Here is a 23158-nt window from a genome sequence, read left to right on the forward strand (position 1 = left end):
GATTTCAAGTGCTTTGGTGCTATTAGGTCCTAATCTATTTCTCTGAATGCTTTTGTGAAAATGGGCATCTTCATTAGACAAGCAAAGTGGCAAAAATCATGTCTTATCAAGGCAGCTTTTTGAGAGCTTGCCAAATTACAGAAAAGGATACAAAATTAATTATGGCTTTGTTTTAATTAACTCAGGTAAGCTACAAACTAGTCTTGGGATTTTTTTCCTCATAATTATATTTACAGTTACCATGCTTCAGTGACCAGAGGTGGATAAATCTCACAGGTGAACAGTTCTCCCATCCAACAGTCAAAGCTATTAATGTGTTGATTCATTTCCACCCTAGAGAGTGGAGGCTGTTGGGAGCTCAGAAGGGTAGAGAAACAACCCTTAGTTATATCACCAGTGTGATGCTGCAGCATCTAAACCAAAAGTTATTCTAGCACATATTAGCAAGGATTTAATTTGCTAGATAGCAAATGGGTTTTTCAAGAAAGACTGAGACTGCTTTCTTAATAAAAAACCATCCAGGACCCTTGGTTCAGTGCTCTGCCTTCCCCACTGAGAGCAAGACTGAGCATCAAGCCCAGAGTGTCCCTACCTGTATCCCTAAGGAGAAGGTGACCAATTTTCATTTAGGATGAGAGGCAGATTTAGAGATGTTGGTGCTAAAATCTCACAGGACAAAAGGGCATAACCCATTAGCATCACCAAAAAAAGCACTGAGCACTTCTGCTGTGAACCCACTACTTTTGTGTGGTCTGTATTTGAGTGTCAGGTCTGTGATCAGCTCAGTTTGACCCATGGTTGTCAAGTGATGCTCTAAAGTTGTCTGCCCTTTCCTGAAGGGTCCTTTCTGGCTTTGCTATGTGGCAAGGACACGAGAGCAGAGCTGCCTGCCTGTCAGGGCCATAGACAAGTGGGTGTGAGGCTGAGACAGGGCCTGGATAACTCCTGAATAACTCCACACACTGGGGGGCAGTGGAATTGCTCTACTGCTTTTCATGCCCTGAGCTGTTCTCTAGCAGCAGCATTATGTTAAAAAATACAGACTGAAGTCAGTTCTGATTAGCCTCAAGGAGTTATCTTCCTCCAGGCTCAGCTATGCCAGAAAAAGGGGAACCATCATATCTGCTGATCACCTTTCTCTCTCCCTGGAGGCCACTGTCCCTATCAGTCTGGAGGTGGAGAAACCTGTCCAAACACTCTCATCATGGTCCAAGCCGAGCCATGTGAATTAGCTCCCATAACACCAGAGATGGTTTGTTCCTGAAGAAGCAAGAGCAAAAGCTTGCACACAATTGCCCATAGCCTGACTAACAAGGGAAGCTACCTCTTCTGTGAGCTCAGCTGAAAGATGTGCATAGCCTACACTGCTGGTTTCTTATGTCACAAACTTCTTATTTTCATGATCAGATCCTCCAGATCTCTCCCACATGATGCCACAAAACAGTTTGTACAAACAGGTTACCCACCTCCAGATAATTTGGCCAGTTGCCCTCAAGTTTCACTATGTTTCAGGACTGCAGTAAAAAAAAAAAAGTTCAGCTAAAGAGGAAAAAGAGTAGCAGCAATGAGATGACATCTCTCTGTCAGAGTCTCTCTGAATCCATCAGAAACTGGCCAAGACAGAGGGACCTCAGGATTTAAACAAATTTTGCTTGTCAGATGCTGTTATGAAGCTCTGGGTTCTGCTGAGAGGTGTCTCTTGGAAGAAGTGTTTGCTTCTTGGGAAGTAAATAAAGCAGGGAGATCCCCTTCAGAAACTGAGAGGGAAGGAGAGCCCTTATTTTGTGAGCTACTGTGGACTGCATGAATCTGCTGCAGATTCTGCTCTTCACCCCATGGGACCCTGGCTGCCTGTGCTAAATGCTGCCTGAAGGAATGTTTGCTTTCAGGTATGTGTTTGCTCAGGGTGACTTTCAGCAGATAAGTACTATGAAAAATCCTCTTACCTGTGCTAATAGCAAATGTCTCTCTGGATCATGACATGAAATCAGGATGAGAAAAGTGACATTGAAATGGCACAGAAAATGATAGTTATGAATCAGTAGGAAGACAAACAGCAGCTCTGCTGGTACATGTGGTACACCAAAAGCTCTGTCAACAACTGACCTCTTCAAGTTTTCAGGAACGATATCTGATTGCACCATTCACCACCAAGAGCAGTGAGGGGAGTCAGTTGTCAAGCACCATTTCTTTATTATAATTTTCCATAGATCCAAATGCTCTTTGAAGACATTGGAGATTAAGAAATAGAAATAATTGGTCTGTCCCATCAGTCTGCAAAGATTAACACAATCATGTCCTTGGTGAAGCCTTGCCATGGGAAGTTAACACAAATGCAGCAGAAAGGAAGATGTCCAAAGGACTCTTCCAGATCCCATCTACAGCTGCATCCTCTGGGTGTCAAAACATGAGTAAAAGAGGAGGACTTGTCCTATAAAAGTTGAGCCTGTTTTAATATATTTCAATTAGAGGTATGAAAGGAACTGAAATTGGCAGTGTATTTAACCAAAAGTTAGAAGAAAAAAAACAATAGAGAAGTCTCCAGTCTTTCTTTTGATACCATCCTACTCTGATGACCAATCACCTCAGAGGCCATTCCCACAACACTTTCATGAGCTGCAAAGTGAAGCTAAATTACATGCCCAGGCTTCTTTAGGAAGTCTGCTGTAGAGGAAAAAAAAAAAAAGAAATATTAAAAAAGAAAAGCCAACAAGATCATCCAAATCCCAGACTAGTCTCCCAGGCACTGGAGCATCTTTCCTCTGCCAACTATTTATCAGACCACTTCACGATTCATTGCCTTCCAAACGGCTTTTCACTGAGGAACAGGGAGTTGCAAAAGGCTTTGTAGATTGAACTAGAAAGGTCCTCAGAAGGTGAACCAGGAATGATTTCAGATACAGAAAGAAAAATGCTGCCTTGAAAGAGGTCAGAGAAACAGATGCCCATCACTTCACTGCTGTTGCAAAGCTGATATGCTGAACATTTAGCCTCAAACATGAACAGAGGAGCCTCCTTTCCCACCTCTCTGCTCTTGTAGCCTATTATTTAAGTGTCATTTGGGAATTTTTCAGCTCTTTCATCTCTTACAACAGTTTCTCAGAGCTCTTCTACAGTCCCAGGGCAGACTCTGAAATAAAAATAGAACTGTGCCAGATATGGATGTGACTTTTGATTAATTATCAGCATAACCCTTCATGTAGACACCAACAGCTTCACAATGGTCTCATATACAAACATTATTTCTTTTTCTCCCTGTGCAGTTAGACAACAAGCCTTACTGACCCTGTAAGCAGTGTACAAAACCCCCATGACCAAGAGCCATTAAAAACAATTTTTATGTCAGAAAGGCAAGGGGAGAGGAGTGGCAAAGTCACAAGAAAGGGCACGGGATAACAGCTTCTCAGACCCTGGAGCTCTATGGCAGGATGGAGCAAAACATCCAGCCAGACCCAAGGGCAGCCCAGGCACATTCAGCCAAACATCATCCAGCAATGGGATCCTGCTGCACGTGGCTCAGGAGTCAAGGCCTGGCCACATGAAAATTGTGGGTTCCACTATCAAGCACATTCCTAGTGGTACTCACACATCTGGCCAGGAGGGAACTTTGTGCCCCTGCTGTTACCCTGGCACAATCAGAGCACTGCAACTTCCACACTCCAGCAAGATTTCATTTCACTTCTCTGACCTCAAAAAACCTCAGAGTAAAAGCTTCTCAAATGAATTTTGACAAACCAAAAAAAACCCCAATCAAGCAAACCACAGAACTACTTGCACCTCAGTCACTCAGGACAATCACACTCTTCCTGCCAGACACTGTCAGTGGTCCCCAGCTTGGCAAAACATTGAACCCCATGCCACAGGTTCTGGGGGCTGCAAGGAGGAAGAAGGCAGATTTTAAACAAGTCCCATCGATAATATCTTACTGGGTAAAGTGCAAGAGGCTCTTAGACCCAGGATCTTTCAACAAGACTTTCAGTTTTCTTCTGAAATCCTGCAAACTGGGTTTTCAGATTCATCGAATATTTTCCCCAGTCAGAACAGATAAAATATGATTGAGGGATAAAGAGAGACCTGGACACTTCACCTGAATACCTGTTTTCAAACAGCATATCCAGTGGTGTTCAGAAGGCCATGCCACGTGAAGTGCTCCCCCACATTTTGCTTTGAACTCTCTATAGCCTACCAGCATTTTTCAAAATCTTGACAGTATGTCTGTAAAGAGATAGAAACTAAAAAAAGTGGTCAGTTTAGGGTCTTGAAGCCAGTTACTGCTGTGCTAGAGGAAGAATAACTGCAAGCAAGGGGGCTACTACCAGCAGAAGAAAAAGGAGGAATAACTACACAGGTGCTTTTTTCACCCAGTATGCTCACCTCAACTTGCCTTAGGGAGGGAGAGAGGGAGGAAGAAAGGAAATGCACCTGGCACAGTGCATGAGCAACTGTTCAGTCATTCTGAAAAGAAACTGCAGAGAAAAAAAGATTTAAAGTTCTCCTAGTTTGGGGGAAGTGTTACTTATTACTTTCACTGAGTTGATAAGGGCTTGGGGCCAGCTCTTTAAAAAAAGAGAATGAAGCCTAACAAAACAAAGCATTTGGTTTCTAACTACTATCAGCATAACACTCATCAGCATAACTATCAGCATAACACTCATCTGTATTGTGGTTCAGTTTTTTAAGACTGCATCATTACCTTTAAACCACACCAGGGTTAGAGAGATGTTCTAAAGGATTTTTTTTTAAACCCAGTGATAAAAGACATCAATGTCTAAATAAAACACCTCTTGAAACAATCTGTTAGAAGCTGGGGAAGTATTCATAGTTCATTTCTTGATAAGAATATCTATTTGGAATCTCTCATCCACTATTAAGTGACACCATAGTTTGATGTTCACTTCTGATCAGCATTTTTTAAAATAGTTTTGGGGGTTTTGGGGAATTTACTTGCACCATAATCGAGATATTTCCTTGCTTCAGTATCTCATGACTGGTTTTAGCATTTTATTCTGACAAAAGACAGATACGTTCATGTTAAGATATTAAATACACATGCACTCTCCCAAGGAACTTCAATCGCGTTTATCACAAATGCGTCTTTCATTTCAAATTTTTTCTGTTCCATGAAGTAATCAGATGAGCCTTTGTATGTTCATTTGTATCCAACCCTGTCTCCCATTCCAGAAGCTTAAAAATCTACTGCCAACCAGGTGCCCTGTATTTAGTGTTTGCCTGAAAGTTCCTACACATTTGGAGCTGTACAGATAATGCTCTTATTTTACACCAGCAGCCATCAGCAATGTTGGGCAGCACTTTCTTTAGAACTCCACTCACCTGCTCCATCTGGATCTCCAAGCACTTCTGGGGTACAAGGACTTGCAATCATCATCTGCACCTTATTTGCATGGACAGAATGTCTTGATGAGCAGCATGAAAGCAGCATTGCCTCCTGATGAGACCAGTAGGGCATGGAGCTCAGTGCCAAAAGGAAGTGCAACATTTCCCATTCAAAGCTTTAAGGTGGAGTGTGTTAAACCAAAATGAAGAGGGGGGAAAAAATCCAGGAAATCTGCTGGACTTTTTCTATTCAGTTACATGGTCTGTTTTTTTCTTACATCTTCTTTTCAGTCTATCTAAATGATGTTAAATTTGCAGTAAATTCTAGAAAAGTAAAGAGGAGCCCACGTGATGCCAAGCAGGCATTTGTCTGTGCATCTGTCCTGTGTAAAACCAGGGCCTAGGAAAAAGCTCTGTGGGTAGGAAGGCATTTCAGTTAAAATGCAAAAGCCAAAAGTGCTCTGTTTCCAAATTAAACACCTCTGACTGTCTTCTGTTCAAAATGGATATATCTCATGTTATTATCCTAATTTGTGAGAAAAGCAGCTGTTGAAACAATCTTCCCAAGCTCGTTCTAACAAGACAGGAGGGCAAAACTTTTCCTAGAGCTCTTCCATATCCTTTAAGACATTGCTATTGTTCAACCTTCTATATGTCAGAACTACATAAGGAATTTATCAGCTCCTGCATGCCCATTCAATAATGGTCTGCTGGCCTTTTGACAACAACCTTCCAATAAGGTCCTGCTGTGGCAGTCCTGACAGCTACGGTTGGCTTGTTTAACAGCATATTAACATGAAAAATTATCTTTTTGAACCTTACAGAAACACTGCAGTGCCCTGGCACAAGCTCAGTGAATGGTGACACTGCCTGAATTTCCTTGAACTGCTCTGGAAAAAAAATATCCTTTATTAAATATGATTTCAAAATGGAATTAAAATGAAAATCAGGCAGCTTTGGCATGAAGCTGCTCCATGCTCCTTATCAGAAACCACTCATGATTAGCAGCCCACTGGGCACATGTCAAAATCAGGGTCCCCAGCAAGAACTGGAGCATATCACCTTCATTTCCAGTCCCTGAAAGGACTGGAATCTATTTCAGCTTCAATTTTCCTCTTTATTGTAGAATTTTTTTACTCACTTGCTACGGAGCAGATTTCAAAACACGCTTTCCAACTTGCTGAGTTCTAGGGGGTCATTCCCAGAGGTCCATCCTCACATTCATAGTGGCATAAATAATGGCCTTCATCTACAGCATTATTATCTTTCTTGTTCCAGTCTCTCTCAAAGTGACATTTTGTTTGGTGCTCCTGTGCCTGAGATGGATTAACAATACTCACAGGTGCTAAACCACATTTGTTAGAGAAACATTCTCTGGGTTATTGACTTCTACACCAACACGGTTCTCTCCTGGACTCCTTGCAAAGTTTAGAACTAAATACTTTGCAGGAGGTTTCACAGCAGAGCAGTTCAGTTTCTGACAAACTTTTCTTTCCTCTTGGAGGCAAGCACTTCCATTAGCAAGTTACACTCGTGTTTTGCTGCTCATAGATTGAATTACATTTATCACTCTGGAAGCAGCAACAGCATGACTGCCCTTCCACATGTGAGACATGCAATTCATCGATTTCTGCAGCTGCAACCACAGCTTTACATTTATCATGTCACTTCTGGTTTACTTAGCAGTCCACTGTGTGGGACAATGTAGTTTAAAATGTTGCTATTAAAGAGGGGGAAAAAAGAAACATTTCACATACAATGGTAGCATTCATCAACTGTTCTTTGCCGAGAGATGTAGCACTATTTATCAACTACCAGTTTCCAATTTCTCTAGCAATAACTTTTTTACTCTTATAGACAGCTCAGAGATGTAAGAACAAAATGACAAAAAGAATGGTTGAAATACGACTCACATAAACCTGCTTCTTGTGCTGAGCAGCAGCCCCTTTTTTTACAAGAGGAGGATGCAGTTTTTTGATCCCTGAACTTTTGCCTGAAGGTACAGATCATCTTCATGGCCCCTAAGAAAATTAACTGGTCCCCAAAATTAAAAGCTTCACTCCCAATTTCGAATATCCCCATTTGAGTGAATGGCTCCATATTAAGGCTTCCTTTTTCAGAAGCCTCTGAATTCCTCAAGCACTGGGCTTCATGTAGGCAGCCCCTGCTCTAGGGGACCTCACAAACAGCCCTTTGCACCTGCCATTAGGTTTCCACATTAAATAAAAGTGAAGGTGAGTGACAAAAATCTCATCCCTATCTCAACTGTTTAAGTCAGCATCTCAAAAGATGAGATATCTTTATCTAGTTCTAAAGCTCTTCCAGTTTTGGTGGGGTTTTTGTTGGTTTTTTGTTTGTATTGGGTTTTTTTTTTTACCACCTTTTTTAAAATTTGTGGCTGTGAACAGCATGAAGTCTCTGACAACTGATTGGGTATTCAGGGACAGCGTCTCTGGTCCCCAGTCACACAAACCTATTCTGCTGCCCAGGAAGTCAGGAGAAGGTGGCCTTCCCTTCATTTCTGGATGTGTTGCAGGCCCCTTACAAATCCCAGAAAATGGACAGTGTAAGACAGGCTGCAGAAGTACACTTAGAATCATCTGCAAAATATTCCCCAAGCAAAATTCCAACAACGTAGAGTTTGCCACATCTCTCTAGGCTTTAAGGAACAAAGTGCATTGCAGCAGGAGGAGCAACAACGTGATGCCTTTCCCTGCTGCCAGACTGGGAGGCGCTCAGGAAGGAGCCTGCCCAGTCTCGGAATCTCTGCTGCTCAGAGTGACCCCCAGATGCATTAGAAAATCTCTTATCCCAGCCTGGCAAGCGAAGAAAGAGTCAGAACTGTTCTGTTCTTGTTCTCAAGGTGGTTTATTGTTTCTTATCTATAACATTCTTTCTCCAGCCTGCTGAGGTCTGTCTGGCAGGTTGGGTTGAGGCACACTGCCCATCCTTGGGACGGTGTTATCTTTTTATACTAAAAACTACATGTACATTATTTACCATAACTTCCCAATACCTATCACCTATGTTAGATAGTGAGATTGTACTCTAAACCAATCTAAAAATGCCAACATCACCCAGAAGATGGAGGCTAGGAAAAAGAAGGAAAAAGGACAAGGCACGCCCAAATTCCTCCATCTTGGGACCCCAATCCCCCATTCTAAAAACCTCAAAAATCTATATTTCACCCCGTGATAAAATCACTATCATTCTACTTAAACTGTCGTGGCTTGTAAATCCTCATATAAGGTTGGTATTTTTTTCCATGGGTCAAGATCAAAGGCACAGGGATCTTGGGCTCTGTGCCAAGGTCTCTGAGCCCCTGGGGCAGGGGCTTGAGTCCTCCAGGGCAGCCAGAGGAATTTCCTGGGTTCTGACAGCCCAGTACCATGAGAGAGGGAGCACTGCACTCTAACCTGAGTCACTCACTCACACCTGCTCAAAGACCTTCTCTCAGACCTTTGCTCTGGAAGAGGCCTCTCTTGCCAGAGGAATACCTTGTCTTGGGGTAGGAGGGACATGAAGGGAAGAGGGTGGTGACTGTCACCACACTGCAATTTATCTTCAAATGGCAGAGGGGAAAGGCAGAATTCATTCTGTCCAGATGACACAGCAACATGCCAGCACGACTGTCGCAGACATCTTTTTGTGAAAATCCTTTTCTTGAGATTTTTTCTTCCTGAGAAGCTGAGAGGCTTCAGGAACAAAATGTAAACAATGGTTATGTGCTGCTGTGGAATGCAACAGGTGCATCTGTGATTGGTCTCATCTGCTTGTTTGTAATGAATGGCCAGTCACAGCAGAGATGACTTGGACAGAGGCAGCTGCCTTTGTTATCATTCTTGTCTATTCTATTCTTAGCTTAGCTAGCCTTCTGAGATGAAGCTTTTCCTTCTATTCTTTTAGTGTAGTTTTATCATAAAATAATAAATCAAGCCTTCTGAACACGGAGTCAACATTTTTGTCTCTTCCCTCACCTGAAAATCCCTGTGAACACCATCCACATGACTGCAAGAACCAGACTTCAGCCTCTCATTGAAAACATATTCTCCAAAGCAAATGAAAAGAGAATGGCTTGAACAAACTTGTGACACTTAACCTTGAAGATTTTCTCGTCCTATCAGAGGTGCTTTCATGCAGTTTACAATATGAATAGCAAAACCACAGACTCTTTAATCACAAGGCAAGTTCTATTTTTCTTGTTTTCTGTCATGAAAATTGCTTTTCTGACTAATGTCAAATATGTTTTCTGAAAGAAAACACTGTAAAAGAAAATCTCCCAATAAACATTTGTTTTCACTACATTACAAAAAAATATCTATTAATAAAGAATATGTTGTGCTGTCAACTGGTTTTATCTGTCTTATCTGTTCAAGAGTAAACTGGTTTTAGATGAAACAGGGCAAGGAAAAAAGTAACTCCCAAGAACTGTCATTTCTACCTCCTCCAGAACTTGCTAGTATGAAAACAAAGCTAGGTTTTGCCAACATTTCTAATGAGGAAAATCTCATCATTTCTACTAGTCAGGACAGTCACTTGGAAAGTGGGAGATCTGTATTTGAGATGCTACCATCAGATAGGCACACTAGAGACTTATGTCTTTCTCAAATCCCAGGTATGCATGGAAAGGATCTCAACATATCAAATAGTTTGACCTCCTTTTCCAAGTAGATGAACTAGATCAGGTTGTTCATAGCCACATTCTAGCTCTGAATGTCTGCAATAACACACACACCAAAACCTCTCTGGCCAGGTTCTTACAGTGTTTGGCCACCCTTGTGGTGGACAAAAAATTTCTAATATCTACTTGGAATTTCCCTTGATGCAGCTAGCCTCTGGTCTCTGCCATTCTTTCCCTCTGCACCTCACAGAAAGGTATTAAAGCATAAACATCCCCCAACACAATCCCTTCATCTACTTGCCACTACAAGAACATGACAGACTGGCCAGGCACAATTTGCCCATGGTTAATCCACTCTGGCTGTTCCCAGTCACCTTCTCATCCTTCACATGCTTGGACATGGCTTCCAGGAAGACAAGCTCCATAACCTTCCTGAGAACTGAGGTTAGGTTGATAGGTCAAAAGTTCCCCAGATTCTCCTCCTTACTTTTCATTAAGATGGCATTAAAAAGACATTTCTTTGCCTTTGTCCTGTTCCTGACAGTCATCACATTTCCAAGATGATTGAGAGGGATTTTGCAATTTTATCAGCCAATGCCTGGCACCCTTGGATGCAGCCTATGTGATTCCACAGTCTGTAATTTGCCCCATTGACTTCAGTTGTTCCTAAGTCAGTTCAGCTTCCCTGTCAGTGAAGCATCACTCTCCCAGCCTATCACTGGATGCAGAGCCCTTCACTAGATCCAGTCACACAAACTCCCTCAGCACATTTCTGCTATTCCAGTGACATAGGTCTGCAGCTGCAGGTGGACTTCAAATTCCTTCTATCTTTTCCCTATGCTATGTATGTACCTGCATAAACACTTGATTGAAAGTCTGGCTTTAGAGAAAATAAGTAAATAGATTCTCCTCCTTTCATGCTTCTCATTGGAATTTCTGTTTATCTATATTCATATCAATGCTATCACAGTTCTTGGCTATTTAAAAATTGGAATAGTGAGTTAACAGCTTTCTATATATGGATTGCATAAATTCAATCAGATACTCCCATGTCCATAATCTGAAAACAAAAAAACCCCAAACACAGATAAACTGAAAATTGTGAAATGAAGTCTGAGGAGACTGTTATGGGACAGATAGGAAGGGATGTACAATTGGAAACTAATACGAATCCCCAGTATTGAATAGTATTCCATAATACTGATCACAGAGTTCAAATTCTTTAAAAGTCTCAAGAATTAATTAGAAGCAAGAAAAGTTTTGGCCATGGTGTCCAAGTGCCACGAACATGGAAAGCACACCTTACAGAAGGAATATCTAATTGAATGGTCAAGTTCCCAACATCAGTTGAAGCCAAGTAAATTTAAGTTATATGTAAGTTGTATTACATGTATTATATGTAAGATTTTAATACAGTGTGTCTGCTAACTATTAAAACACATTTGTAAAGAAAAAGGTGGAATCTCCAGATCTTCAGTTCTCTTTGCCAACAGTCTTTCTGGAAAATGTATTTTAATAGTTCACAAATAGTTAACTCCTGAAAAAAACCCCACATATCTTGTGGCCTCCAATACAGGAAGTCAAAAGAGAACATAGGCATAGACCTCTACATTCAGATTGAAACTAGTATAAAGCAGGCAGTTTCTTGATTCTGCCTACAAGCAAAAAAATGGCTCAGTAGGCACCATAGCAAGTCAGAGGTGTCCCCAACAGCATCACAGCCAGTGTTCTGCCAAGGCAATTTCTGCTGGAAAATACCCAGTTTAATTTTACTCACATTAATAAATTCCAGGTCTTTGGCACACTGGCGTCAATGCTCCAGCACTGCAGTAGAGCACCAGCCTGTTTGTATTCCTGCAGAGTGACATTTATTGCAGTAATGAACTTAACAAACACTTTGGGCCAGATGGCGACCGCTCTCCTTGACAGCACACAGGGGAAGGGAAGCCCCTGGAAACTGCACAGAGGAAACCTCAGGAGTTCACAAGGTAACACCTCCACTGACTGCAACTTCCCTGAGGAAATAGGGCTTTGTCACTTTGCCCTTTGCACGGGGGTAAAACTGGCTGTGTGTGAGCTCTGTGACTGTGTGTAAGCTCACCAAGAGAAACAGACGTGGAAACCTTGTCAAGATGGGCAGAGCTGTCACCTGCTCCTTGCAGTATTCAGAGACTGTGGCCTCCTCCAACCAAGTTTATGAAGGGAGTTCAAGACTTTGCTGAAGTGAATCAAAAAGTTTGGAGAAATTCTAAAGTGAAAACAAATAAGGACAGTATTTTCTCAGGTAGCTGTCCTTTATTGTTCAGGTCTTATGTCTCTGCTCATTTGCTTACACTCAGCAATTCTTTTCTACCCTTTTTTAGCTCTCTTCTATTGCTATCTGAGTCAGGCCTTTTAAACCAGCTGCTGTCCCATCCCCAAGCTGCAGATTATGGTATTGGTTTGGTACTCCACTGCGATGAGCAGAACCTCATGCCCATGCTGCAGGCATGGGGCAAAGCCCACAGCCCCTGCCTGGATGCAGAGAGGGCTTTCCCCTTCCCTCAGACAAGTCTCACAAACAGGTTTCAAGTTGTTTGCACATAAATGCTGCTCTCCCACCCACACTTCTGTCTGCACACCCTGGGTACACTCTTTTGGCTTTATGAAATGCAGATATTCACACCAGCACAATTTACACACCTTACCAGCCTTGTTAATTCTTATGTGCACCAAAGAAACATTTGAGATACCCAGAAAAGGCACTTTTTAAGAATTTGACATTGCATACCTGGTGCAAACAAAATGCTACTCTTTGCATTTACTTCTGCAGTGCAGCATTTGAGAATGCACCTGTGTATATTACTTTATTGTGGGCAACAAGCACAAGCTTGGAGTTAAAATCATATCACTGTTGCAATCATCCAATCTATATGTTAGAAGGACAATTCTGCAGACTCATTTGTATAGCCAGCATGGCAAAAAACTATCAGAAGAAAGAGCTTTAGAAATAAAACCTTGGGTGCTACAAATCTAGGATAAATAAAAAACAAAGTTACACAAAATCATGCAGACCTCATTTTGGGCTAGCTGAACTTACAAGAACAGCTGCTTCAGACATTTTTCCAAGAGAATTGAAAGGTACTGGAGGAAAAAGCATTTGTGTGCATACATGCACATCTTGTGCATACACACAGGCACATACATTATATTTATTTATGCACCTGACAAGATTTCTCCTTTACTCCAAATAAAGCATACAGGATCTTAAGGAGTACCAGTTAATTTGTGTCTGTATCTTCAGATATAGAGCACAGCTGCCAAGTGACAGAAATGGATTGAGTGCCACAGACTTTCTTTTTTTTTTCCCTCATTTGGTGCTAATATAATTTATAGCAGAAGCAGAGCTGGAATGCCAGCCTGGATCAGCAATCAGCTGCAGCCCTGGCACATCAGCTCAGAGCTCCCTCTGCTAATTGTGTATGTCAGTACATCTACCAGCCTGTCAGGCCCAACTTCTGAACTCCTTTAATGTGCTCCAAAGATAAGCACTTCTTTATGTAGGACAGGAAATGAGGCTTCTTTTGCTGATAGAAAAAAGATTTACAAGTGTAGGGAAAGAACCTTTCCAATTAAAACACAGCTTAAGCATTTTTTTTTCCTCAATATCAATGAATTCAGAACATCACTGTAATTCTGTTTGATAATTTTAACATAGTTTATTAGAGATTATCCCCCTGAGCCAATAGCTAACCTCCAAAGCACTCCAGCTTCCTGTGGGATAACAAATAACAAAACATGCCACTGTAAAACAAGCATGGCTGGAGTGAAGTTTGTTCCTGTGTTGCCAGATAGACAAACCTATAGCAAGTACTCAGCAGTGATCTAATAAATATCCAGAGATCTTTTTCTAACAGACAACTCAGCAACATCAAACAGATTTCTTGAGCTAATTCCCTTGTGGTATGGGCTGATAAAGCAGTGTTAATCTCCTGCTTTAAATCAAGTCTCTGTCATAAGGCTCTATTAATCTCTCCCAGGTTATGGAGTGTCTTAGTGGTAGGAAATTATACTTCTAAATTGAATTTTATTCTCTTTCAGTGTAGCAAGAAATATTTTTCAAACTTCTAATAGGAACTGTAAAACCTATGATGGCAACAATACCTTTGAATAAATAAAAGCCATAATTTAAAGCCACTTTCTTCCAAGCTCAAACATTATAGCAAAATAACAGAAATTAGTCACCTACAAAGAAGAAATTAAACACAAAATTTTAAATGAAAACGAAGCAGATGGTTAATGTTTTAATCTTTTTACAGCAATTGGATTTTTTTTAAATCCTTTATAGTCAAACAATCTCCAGACACTAATAAAACACTTATTGATTCTTAGTTTATACACTTACTCTACAAGATGTCCTAACCTGCAGTTTCCATTATTTTTAACAGAAACAGATACCCTTTACATAAGTCTGCTAAGTCAGTGCCCCTTTGTTTCATGGGAGACAAATTTACAGTAAGTAAATATCTCTGCATTAAATTTACTGTTCTTAAGTTAAAACTAATAACCATAGGTGACAAAATAACTTAATTTTATGGCCAGCAATAGTGGTGGTGTTAGGAGGCACCAGAATGTAACTGCAGCATCAATAAATTTATGGCCTTTGCTTCCCAAGAAGAGCCCCACAGTCTCTGTAAGGTTTAGATAGACCTATCCCAGTGGCTCATTTGATTCTTATCTACTGCTGACCATTACCATCTCACCCAGTGCCACAAGCAGCACTGGTCAGTGCTTAGATCAGAAGTACTGCCTGCATGGTCACACAGCAGTAAATACAGAAAATCTTACACATCAGCATAATAGGGTTTGCATCACAGGGCCAGGGCATCACCACTCAATTCATATCAGCTTTGCAGTCAAACCAAAATCCAGGTAGCACAAGGAATCACCTTGACTTACCAGGTTTGAGCTAAGATGGATTCAATTTCACTTAGGTGAAATTTACATTAAAAAAATAAACACAAGAACACCCAACTAAAGGAAAAAAAAAAAAACCACCCATGCTTGCTATGGTGCTATGGAAGCATCCTTCCATATGCATCATTCCTCTGTAGGAATTAGATTTTTCTCACAGAAATGAAAGTCAGAACACCTACCACAAAGCTGTTTCTTTGGGAGAGGCTGTGGGGCCTTAAAAGTGTTACCTTTAAAGGCCTTAAAAGTGTTACCTTTTCAGTTCAGCTGGGACACATGGTGTAAGTATTGAACACCACCCAGAGCACAGCAAGGTTGGAGCAAGAAGCACTTTAAAGTTATGCTGCCTCAAGTTAATTTTAGCTGACCTTCATTAACTGTCCAGAGCTGACTTGTATTAAACTTTCCTGTTTTCACTCCTGTGACAAGGGTCTCAGAGTCTCCTCCAACATCACCATCATCTTCCTTGCTGCATTTCCTAATATGTGCCAACCTTTAAAGCATCTGTCCTAATAATCAGAGCTGCTAATGAAAACTGGAAGTAGCTGTGAAAGCTAAAGGGAGATTCATGGTTAACATTTTTCAAGGCTGGCACAGGCACGTGCTTGGTGTATGTGCAGGGAGAGCAGCCTCATCCACACACAAAACAAGCAATAGGAGCCAGCTGGGGGGGCTATGGTGGAGCACATCTCAGATTGCTGGTTCTTCTGGTGCCAGGAACTAAAATAAGATTTGATGCAGAGTAAAAAATATAGCTAAAGTGTTTCCACAACACAGAGCTCTTTCTTTTTGCCCTGCTTTCTTTGTGACAAATGGAAGGATAACTCTCCCTGTCCACAGAAAAACAGGGAAAGATGGGAGAGGAAGGAGAGAGAGAAAAGTAGAGGCAACAGAAAGAGAAGGGCAGCTGTGGACAACAAGGCTGGAGAGAAAGGTGGAGCATATCCCAGAGCTGGCAAGCCTCAGGCAAGCATTGCAGAAGCCCTCCTGCAGTTTCTGCAATTAGAAATGAAAGGAGCCTGCTCATGGCACTGCACCCAAAGGGCCTCCACAGCTTTTATAATCCTTTGTCTGCCCATCAGGCTTCTCCCTCAAGACACTCATTTTATCCTCTTTTAAGTAAAGCTGTTTTGCTGACAGATTTGAGTGATGTTTGCAGCCCCAGCTCTGAAACAAAGAGATGATGTATTCAGCAGCCTGTGCATACACATTTCTGTGGAAACTTCCCCAGTTTGCCCTAGGTACCCTGTGACATAGTAGAAGAAATGCCTTATCAAGACATTGATGCTTTCTCTGGAGACTGCTGATCAGAGTCTTTTCCTGCCACAACTGAGATCCAGCAATAAAGAGGAAATATGGTCTTAGGACAACATAAGCAGAAACACATGCTCCTCCAAAATTCAGAATTTTAAGAACTCCTCAAGACTTCATATGAAAATGCATAGTGTAGGGCAGATGTTAACTTTTGTATTTCAAGGTGGTCTTAAACTTGGAGAAAAAAAGAGAATCTAAAGAGAGTAAAAGGCTCCTTAAAGGTAAGTGTCCTCATTTATATTACCTGAATTCAGTAAATATTTAGATAAATCACTGCTCAGAACATAAATTTAGCAGTTTGGCAATAAAAAGAAATCAAAAATGGGAGGGAATTTGGAGGTATATTATTCAAGGTCAAATTCACACCTCCCATAGACAGCTGTCTACGAAAAAAAAGCTGACATATAAACACTAAATTCAGTAGAGGAAAGAAGAATTGGACTAATTAACTCTGAATTAAATACTATTCATTAGAGGCACATTGTATGATCCTCCCATTCCAGCAACTACAAGCAAGAGTACCATTCCTGCAATTTACAAGCAAGAGACCATTTTCTTAAACAAGTCATTGATAAAAATTATGCTTTTGCCCAAAAGTTAAAAGCCTTTGGAATTTCAGCAAAGGTTTCTGAATAAAGACCTTCCCTTACCCACCAATTTACATGAGTCTGATGAAGAGGATGTCCCACATTTATTTTGGCCTTTGGCAGCTGGAAGACCTGGTATCCTACAAAGATTGAAATCAGATAAAAACGTCAAAATAATTAAGTTCCCTTACTTAAGCAGGTTCAGACATACTGAACTAGCACAGCTTTATGGTCCAGGATCAGAGTAAATAGCTGTCCTAAGGCAGAAAAATCAATGGAAATACTTTAAATACTTGGCAGTCCTTTTTTGAGGGATGGTAGGAGTTGTTGCTTGGCATAAATCACCACATAACTATGTGTCACCTTCAAAATTAGAGACCTTCAGACCCTACAGACTCTTTGCTGGTTTACAGCTTTCTATCCTGCCTTCCAGCCTGCTCAGAGGCCTTCCTGATACTGTGAAGTTTGATTTGTCTAAAGGGAAGGGTGATTGCATGAAATTGAAAGATCTAATACTCCGCAGTAACAGGAAAAATAAGGTATTTTTTAAAAAAGTAATATCTCTGTAGAGCTGAAGGATAGCACTCTGGATGAAGAGACCAGCACATTTCTAGAAAAATCATGGAACTCCCCACCCTTGCTCCCCAAATTATTGAGGTTTTTCTTTAAGTGCCACCCACTTCAAACACAGACCTCAAGTTTTTTCATGTACATAACTGCTCATCTTAAAAAGATACAGGTGCAGTGGGCTTTATTTTATTAAACCAAATGTTGTCATCTTATTTCAAAAGTCCCATACCTTCTCAGTGATTTCTCATGTGCAGCTCCTCATGTGATTGACTCCTTCTTCTTCACAGCACAGCCAACAAACTCCAACTCTCTCCTCAGCCAGCTGACCCACTCTTTTGTAGCACGCTTCTTCTTATTGGACACAGCTGTGGCCTATTAAGGGCAGGCCTGTTCCTAATCTTTGGCGATTAGTACAGCTGCAACTGTTCAGGTGAGAGACTACCTTCTGCACTATCTTTATTTTCTTACATTCTATCTCTCCACAACCAAAAATCACTTTCATTGCAAATACATATTGAAGGTCCAGATTAGATTTAGATTCTCTACATAACAAAAAAAAATACAGACTCTAAGCATAGATTGCATTAGTGAGAGTTTGTATGTATAAAAAAAAAGTAGGATTGACACAAGATGGACTTTTGGGATGGGCTCAAATTTAGGTGGTTAGTCTAGGGACAGAAGTTGCCAGGTGATGTTGAATGGATACAGAAACAGACCCAAGTAAGAGAAGCATGACACTCATCATGTGTCATGGCTTCTGAAAATTAAATTCACTTCTGCTTTAATGAGAAAGATTTGCCACAGGGTAACTCATACTTCTTAAAAGCAACTTTTCAACTTTGTCACAAACCGGAAAGCAACACTTAGATCCTTATTTATCTGAAAGTTAAATAGGGAATTAAGGAATCAGCATTAAACCATGGGATTTCCCACTTTATCAGAAGCACCTCTCCATTGAGACCCTCAGTGTCTGCGTGTAAAAACCTCCAGCATCAAGGCTACGAAGGCTCTTGAGAAGATGGTGCTTGGTGCTTCTAGGGCAAGTTAAAGCACCTGAGAACACTTGGATGGAGCATCCCCAGCAGTTCTCTGGTTTCAGACATGACTGCTTTCCAGACAGACCACAGGAATGAACATATTTCCCCACACTTCACCAAGCATACAGCCATGGTGACAGGGGAGGATGAGACACTGAACCAGAAGCAAGCCTTGGACAGTTTGGTTGATACAGAGCCCTTCTGTTACCGTTTGCAAAATTTGTAACTGGTGAACACTAAACAGCATTTTTAAGATACCGAGGTTTCCTAAGCAAGAGTTTATGACAGCCATCTGCTCCAGCTTGCTCCAGCTGCCAGAAGGGCTCAGCAGGACAGGTGAGACAGAAGAGCAAGTACGCTCCTGAGACCCCACTCAAGGACAGTCCCCAAACAACAGAACTAAACCCCGGGTAAAACCACAGACACTATTTCTGGATACTTCCACATGTCCCTGCCAAACTCATCTGCTCTGCACAGTGTCACACAGACACACAGAGGCTGTCCCCATCCCTCAGAAGTTTTCAGTCTAACTGCAATGGCACAGCCTCCGTGCAGACACACGAAGGGGTTCACCGAGGTGACAAAGGGGTCAGTGCCAGCCGCAGACACCAAACATGAGCCACAGCAGCCTCCCTGTCATCTGCCTGTCCATTGAACTTTGCTGTCTGTTAACTACAAAGATACATGACAGAGCAAAAGCCCCTGGTGAACTCACATCAAACCAGTCAAGACTGAGTAACTGAGAGGCTTGGTACTGGAAACAAGACAGAGAGACAAGCAGAAACAAAACCTACAGGCCAGCAGGGAAAGATATGGTCAAAGGCATTTTTTTCTTTTCTTTTCTGTAAAAGACAGTAAGAAAAACCTTTTCTTCAGGCATTTACACACACACACACCCACAGAGTGCACATTGCTATGAGCTGTAATTACACACTGCTGGACTTTCAGCCAGTTTAAACTGAAGTATTAATGCACTTTATAGAAAGCATAGCTTCACATTAAAGTTTATCACAGTTGTTCACTCATACATTTGTATTATTTCAGTCCATTCCTCTGGTAGCGTTACCAGTGAAGACACAGGAGATTGTCACACAATTCACAGAAACTCTAATAAATAGGAAAGACTGAAAACACATTTGCCTGGTCTAAGATAGTTCTTAAATTGCCACAATCCAGTCAACAGTGAAGATGGAAATTCTAAATACGCTAAAATAAAAACACTTCCACAAAGAACCACAACCTAAACAAAGACACACAGAGATCATTTCCAAAACAAACACACAACATAAATAAAGTGCATTTCAAAATGATGTCAAGGTGCTAAGGACCAAAAGCACAGTTATGGCTATTAATCTCCAGATATCCTGCCCATGGAGTTTACATTTAGAATTTTCCTAAACTGGAGACACATTTCAGCAGTTATTCATGCCACTTTGCTTAATGGGGAGCATCTCACCTGCACAGAAGGGAGTCCCTTCTCACATAAAACTTGAAGTGGTGCCCTTTCAGCAGAACCTTAACTCACTTTAGCAAACACTGCCAAAAAATCTGCCTTAAGGCATGGGGTGGAGAGGGGGGATATACCAAAATGACAAGTCAGCAGTAAGCTCATTCTGAGCTAGCATCCAACATAAAGAAAATCCACCATGCTCCAGCAACCCTCCTGGCTGAGCCCAACCAGTCTTCCCAATCTCAGTGGCAGCAGACTGCAGCCTTCAGACCAGGCAGGGAAGAAAAAAGGATCATATTTCTACGAGACCCAGACACTCGTCCCATCTGCCAGCTGAATGATATATCTGTTCTCAAAACACCCCTGTTATTCCACATTTATACTCAGGACACGACTCACCTCTCTCCTGAAGATACTCTTCACTTTCAGAAGTGAACCTCTACCATTTATTTCCTCTTTTTTCTTGCTTATGGTCCTACACCTAAGAGCATCCCTAATATGTCCCACAAATCAGGGGTAAAGCACAGTAGTTGTCTCCAAGCCACCTCTCCAGACCTAATCTAGTACAAAATTTAGATTCCCCATAGTGCAATCCCATTTTTAGCTGACATACACCAAAAAGCCACGCTGTCGTAACATCCACAGGCATCCAAATACCAATCAATAGCTGCATCACTTTGTAGAAATAAAGACAGCAATTAGAAGAATTAATCTAAAATAGTGCTTATACATTGATGTAAATACATCAGAATAAACTTACCAGCACAGAAAAGCTGTCGATTAGATTCCTGTGGAATCTTTGCCCTATGCATGTTAACTAGGATCATTCTTCAAGTATTCAGTTTTCTTTCCAATCCATGTAATTTGTAGACTGAAAGTGGTTTTATATACTGGACAGCACTAGGGTTCAGTTTCCTTTTACCGGGGGTTATAAATTTGACTGGACAGCAACAATTGCTTTTTAATCTAAGCAAACTGGTATGTCAGAGGCAATCAGAATGGCAAAGCCATCCCAGGAGTATCCTAATAATCCCAATGAATCACTTGGCGTTGTATGAAACTGAATAGTTGAACTCTTGGCACAGAATGTCACAAACACTTAATGCAGCAAATATATGCAGCTGCAAACAGTGAGCTCAGGGACACTTCCCTTCATAGTGTTTGTACTCCTGATCAACTTCTGCTCTTTTGGCATTAGTTTCCAATCATATTAGCATATTTTATTTTTTAAAAACAATTTCCCATAGGAAAAACCTGACACAAATTTAGGGATGTTATTTGCTATTCCTACCAATGGTTATATGTTACATTCAGAGAAAAAGATCAGGAAAAAATCTGGGAGGGCTCTGATATAAGAGAAAATCTATCAATATAGTTAATAAAATAAGGAGACCAAAGTTTTTCCAATGAGACACTTCTTAACACAAATTATTGACACACAAATGACATTGATTTCAGAGGAAATATTTCAGTGAACCACTGTAGCCCTTCTTAGTGGTGTTTGGAGTCCAATTTGTAGCATTTCAAACGTATTAAGTGAGCATTTCAAAAACAATGTTCTTCAACTAAATTATATACCATTTATGGAAAGACATGCAATAATGCCATTTTTAAACCCAAAATAAAGGTGCAATCTATCTTAATTCCATTTGGATTAATATATTCTATTAGTTTGAATTACATGCAGATTTTTAAAACTGAAACTAGAAATGCTGCTTTACACACATAATCAGAAATGTTTCAATCTACCTAACTGCACAGAGCTATTTTCAAATGAAACTAGTCAGTAATTAACCAAAGACTAAGCCAGTAACCTTACACTAGGTTTCTTTATGTGGTGTGACTCCTACTGCCTCTAAACAACAGCTAAAGTACATTAACTCTGTTAGTGTCCTTAAAGTGTAAAATGTTGTTGAATTGACAAGTGTCTATAAAACATGTATCACAGTCTCTTGTCTATAGTAAGTCTGGATAAAAACAGATGTTCTGACTTGAAAATCACTTATCTTTACAACTCAAGAATCCCTGAGGAGGTTTAATCTAGTTGATTTAAAGCTTTGGTTCTTAGCATCAGTTTAGTAGTTCACTGGTTTTACTTCTTTACTAGACAAATGCTCTTCTATGGACACGCTAAAAATTCTCAGTAACAACAGCTGCATAAACTACTGACTTAACCATAATTTCTAAAGCACAGGTGATCCTAACATTTTTTTCTACTGTGCATGTGAAAGTCTCCAAGTATCTGGAAAATTCAGGCCAATCACCATCTTCCTCTCATTCCAATTTCCATCTTATTTCACTATGGAACATACAGTAGAAGTCATTAAGCTGCATTTCACAGTTTATGGTTTTAATGGTTTTGCAACATTAGATGCACAATACATTTTCAAGCATCAAAAACTAGGCTTTGCTATCTAGCATTTCATAAAGATAATAAAAGCTAATGAGCACTCATGATCTATGATCTGACAAGACATCTGCTCTGTTCTTTCCAAGATAAAATACTCACCCTGCCTTGTTCTGGCACAGTGGGAGAACAAATATAAACCAATTAACCATTCTAAACTATAAGCTATATTAAGTTATAGTTTCTCAACAGGCTTTTCATACCCTGTTGCTAATAGGGCACAGGTGTCCTAAAAAACAGTTTTTCAATGCAGTAATTAAATCCTGCTAACTTCACATGGTCAGCTGCAGTCAACAGCACTGTTCAGTTTCAGCAGGGAGAAACCCTGTTCAAAACAAGCAATAACAAGGTTGATGTTATACCAAGAGTCCAGCATCAACAGCTCTCTTCCCATTATCTACATATTTACATCATGCATTCTTATTACAGGAGGATTTTAGAGGAATTTCATTCTAATCTCTGAGGGGGGTAAGCAGTGCAAACATTACAAGAAATCCTACAAGATGCATCATAAGGGACATGACTAACATAGGGCACAGAGGCAACAAGAATAATTTACTGTGAGGCTGGAAGAGGGAGATGTGTCATAGGGAACTGTTGAGAACATTAAAATTCTGCTCTCCCTTACATTTCAAAGCCAGCTGCCAAGCATGCTAGGTGAACTGTTTGAGACCAAACTCAGCTTGTTGTCACCTACAGTATAATACAGACGTGAAAAAAAGAAAAATTCTTTTTTGTCTTCATTCAGCCTTGCAGTATAACTTATTTTGAACACTGCAGGAGCATGGAATGTTTTGGCTTCCTGGAAACTGCTGTATATTACTGTAAATAAAATATGTGAAAGGGAAAAAAAAAAAGCACACACTGCATAGCAGTTAACCAACA

The sequence above is a fragment of the Agelaius tricolor genome, unplaced genomic scaffold (genome assembly GCF_023055355.1).
Source record: "Agelaius tricolor isolate 1412-34295 unplaced genomic scaffold, bAgeTri1.0.p SCAF_1, whole genome shotgun sequence".
Lineage (NCBI taxonomy): Eukaryota > Metazoa > Chordata > Aves > Passeriformes > Icteridae > Agelaius > Agelaius tricolor.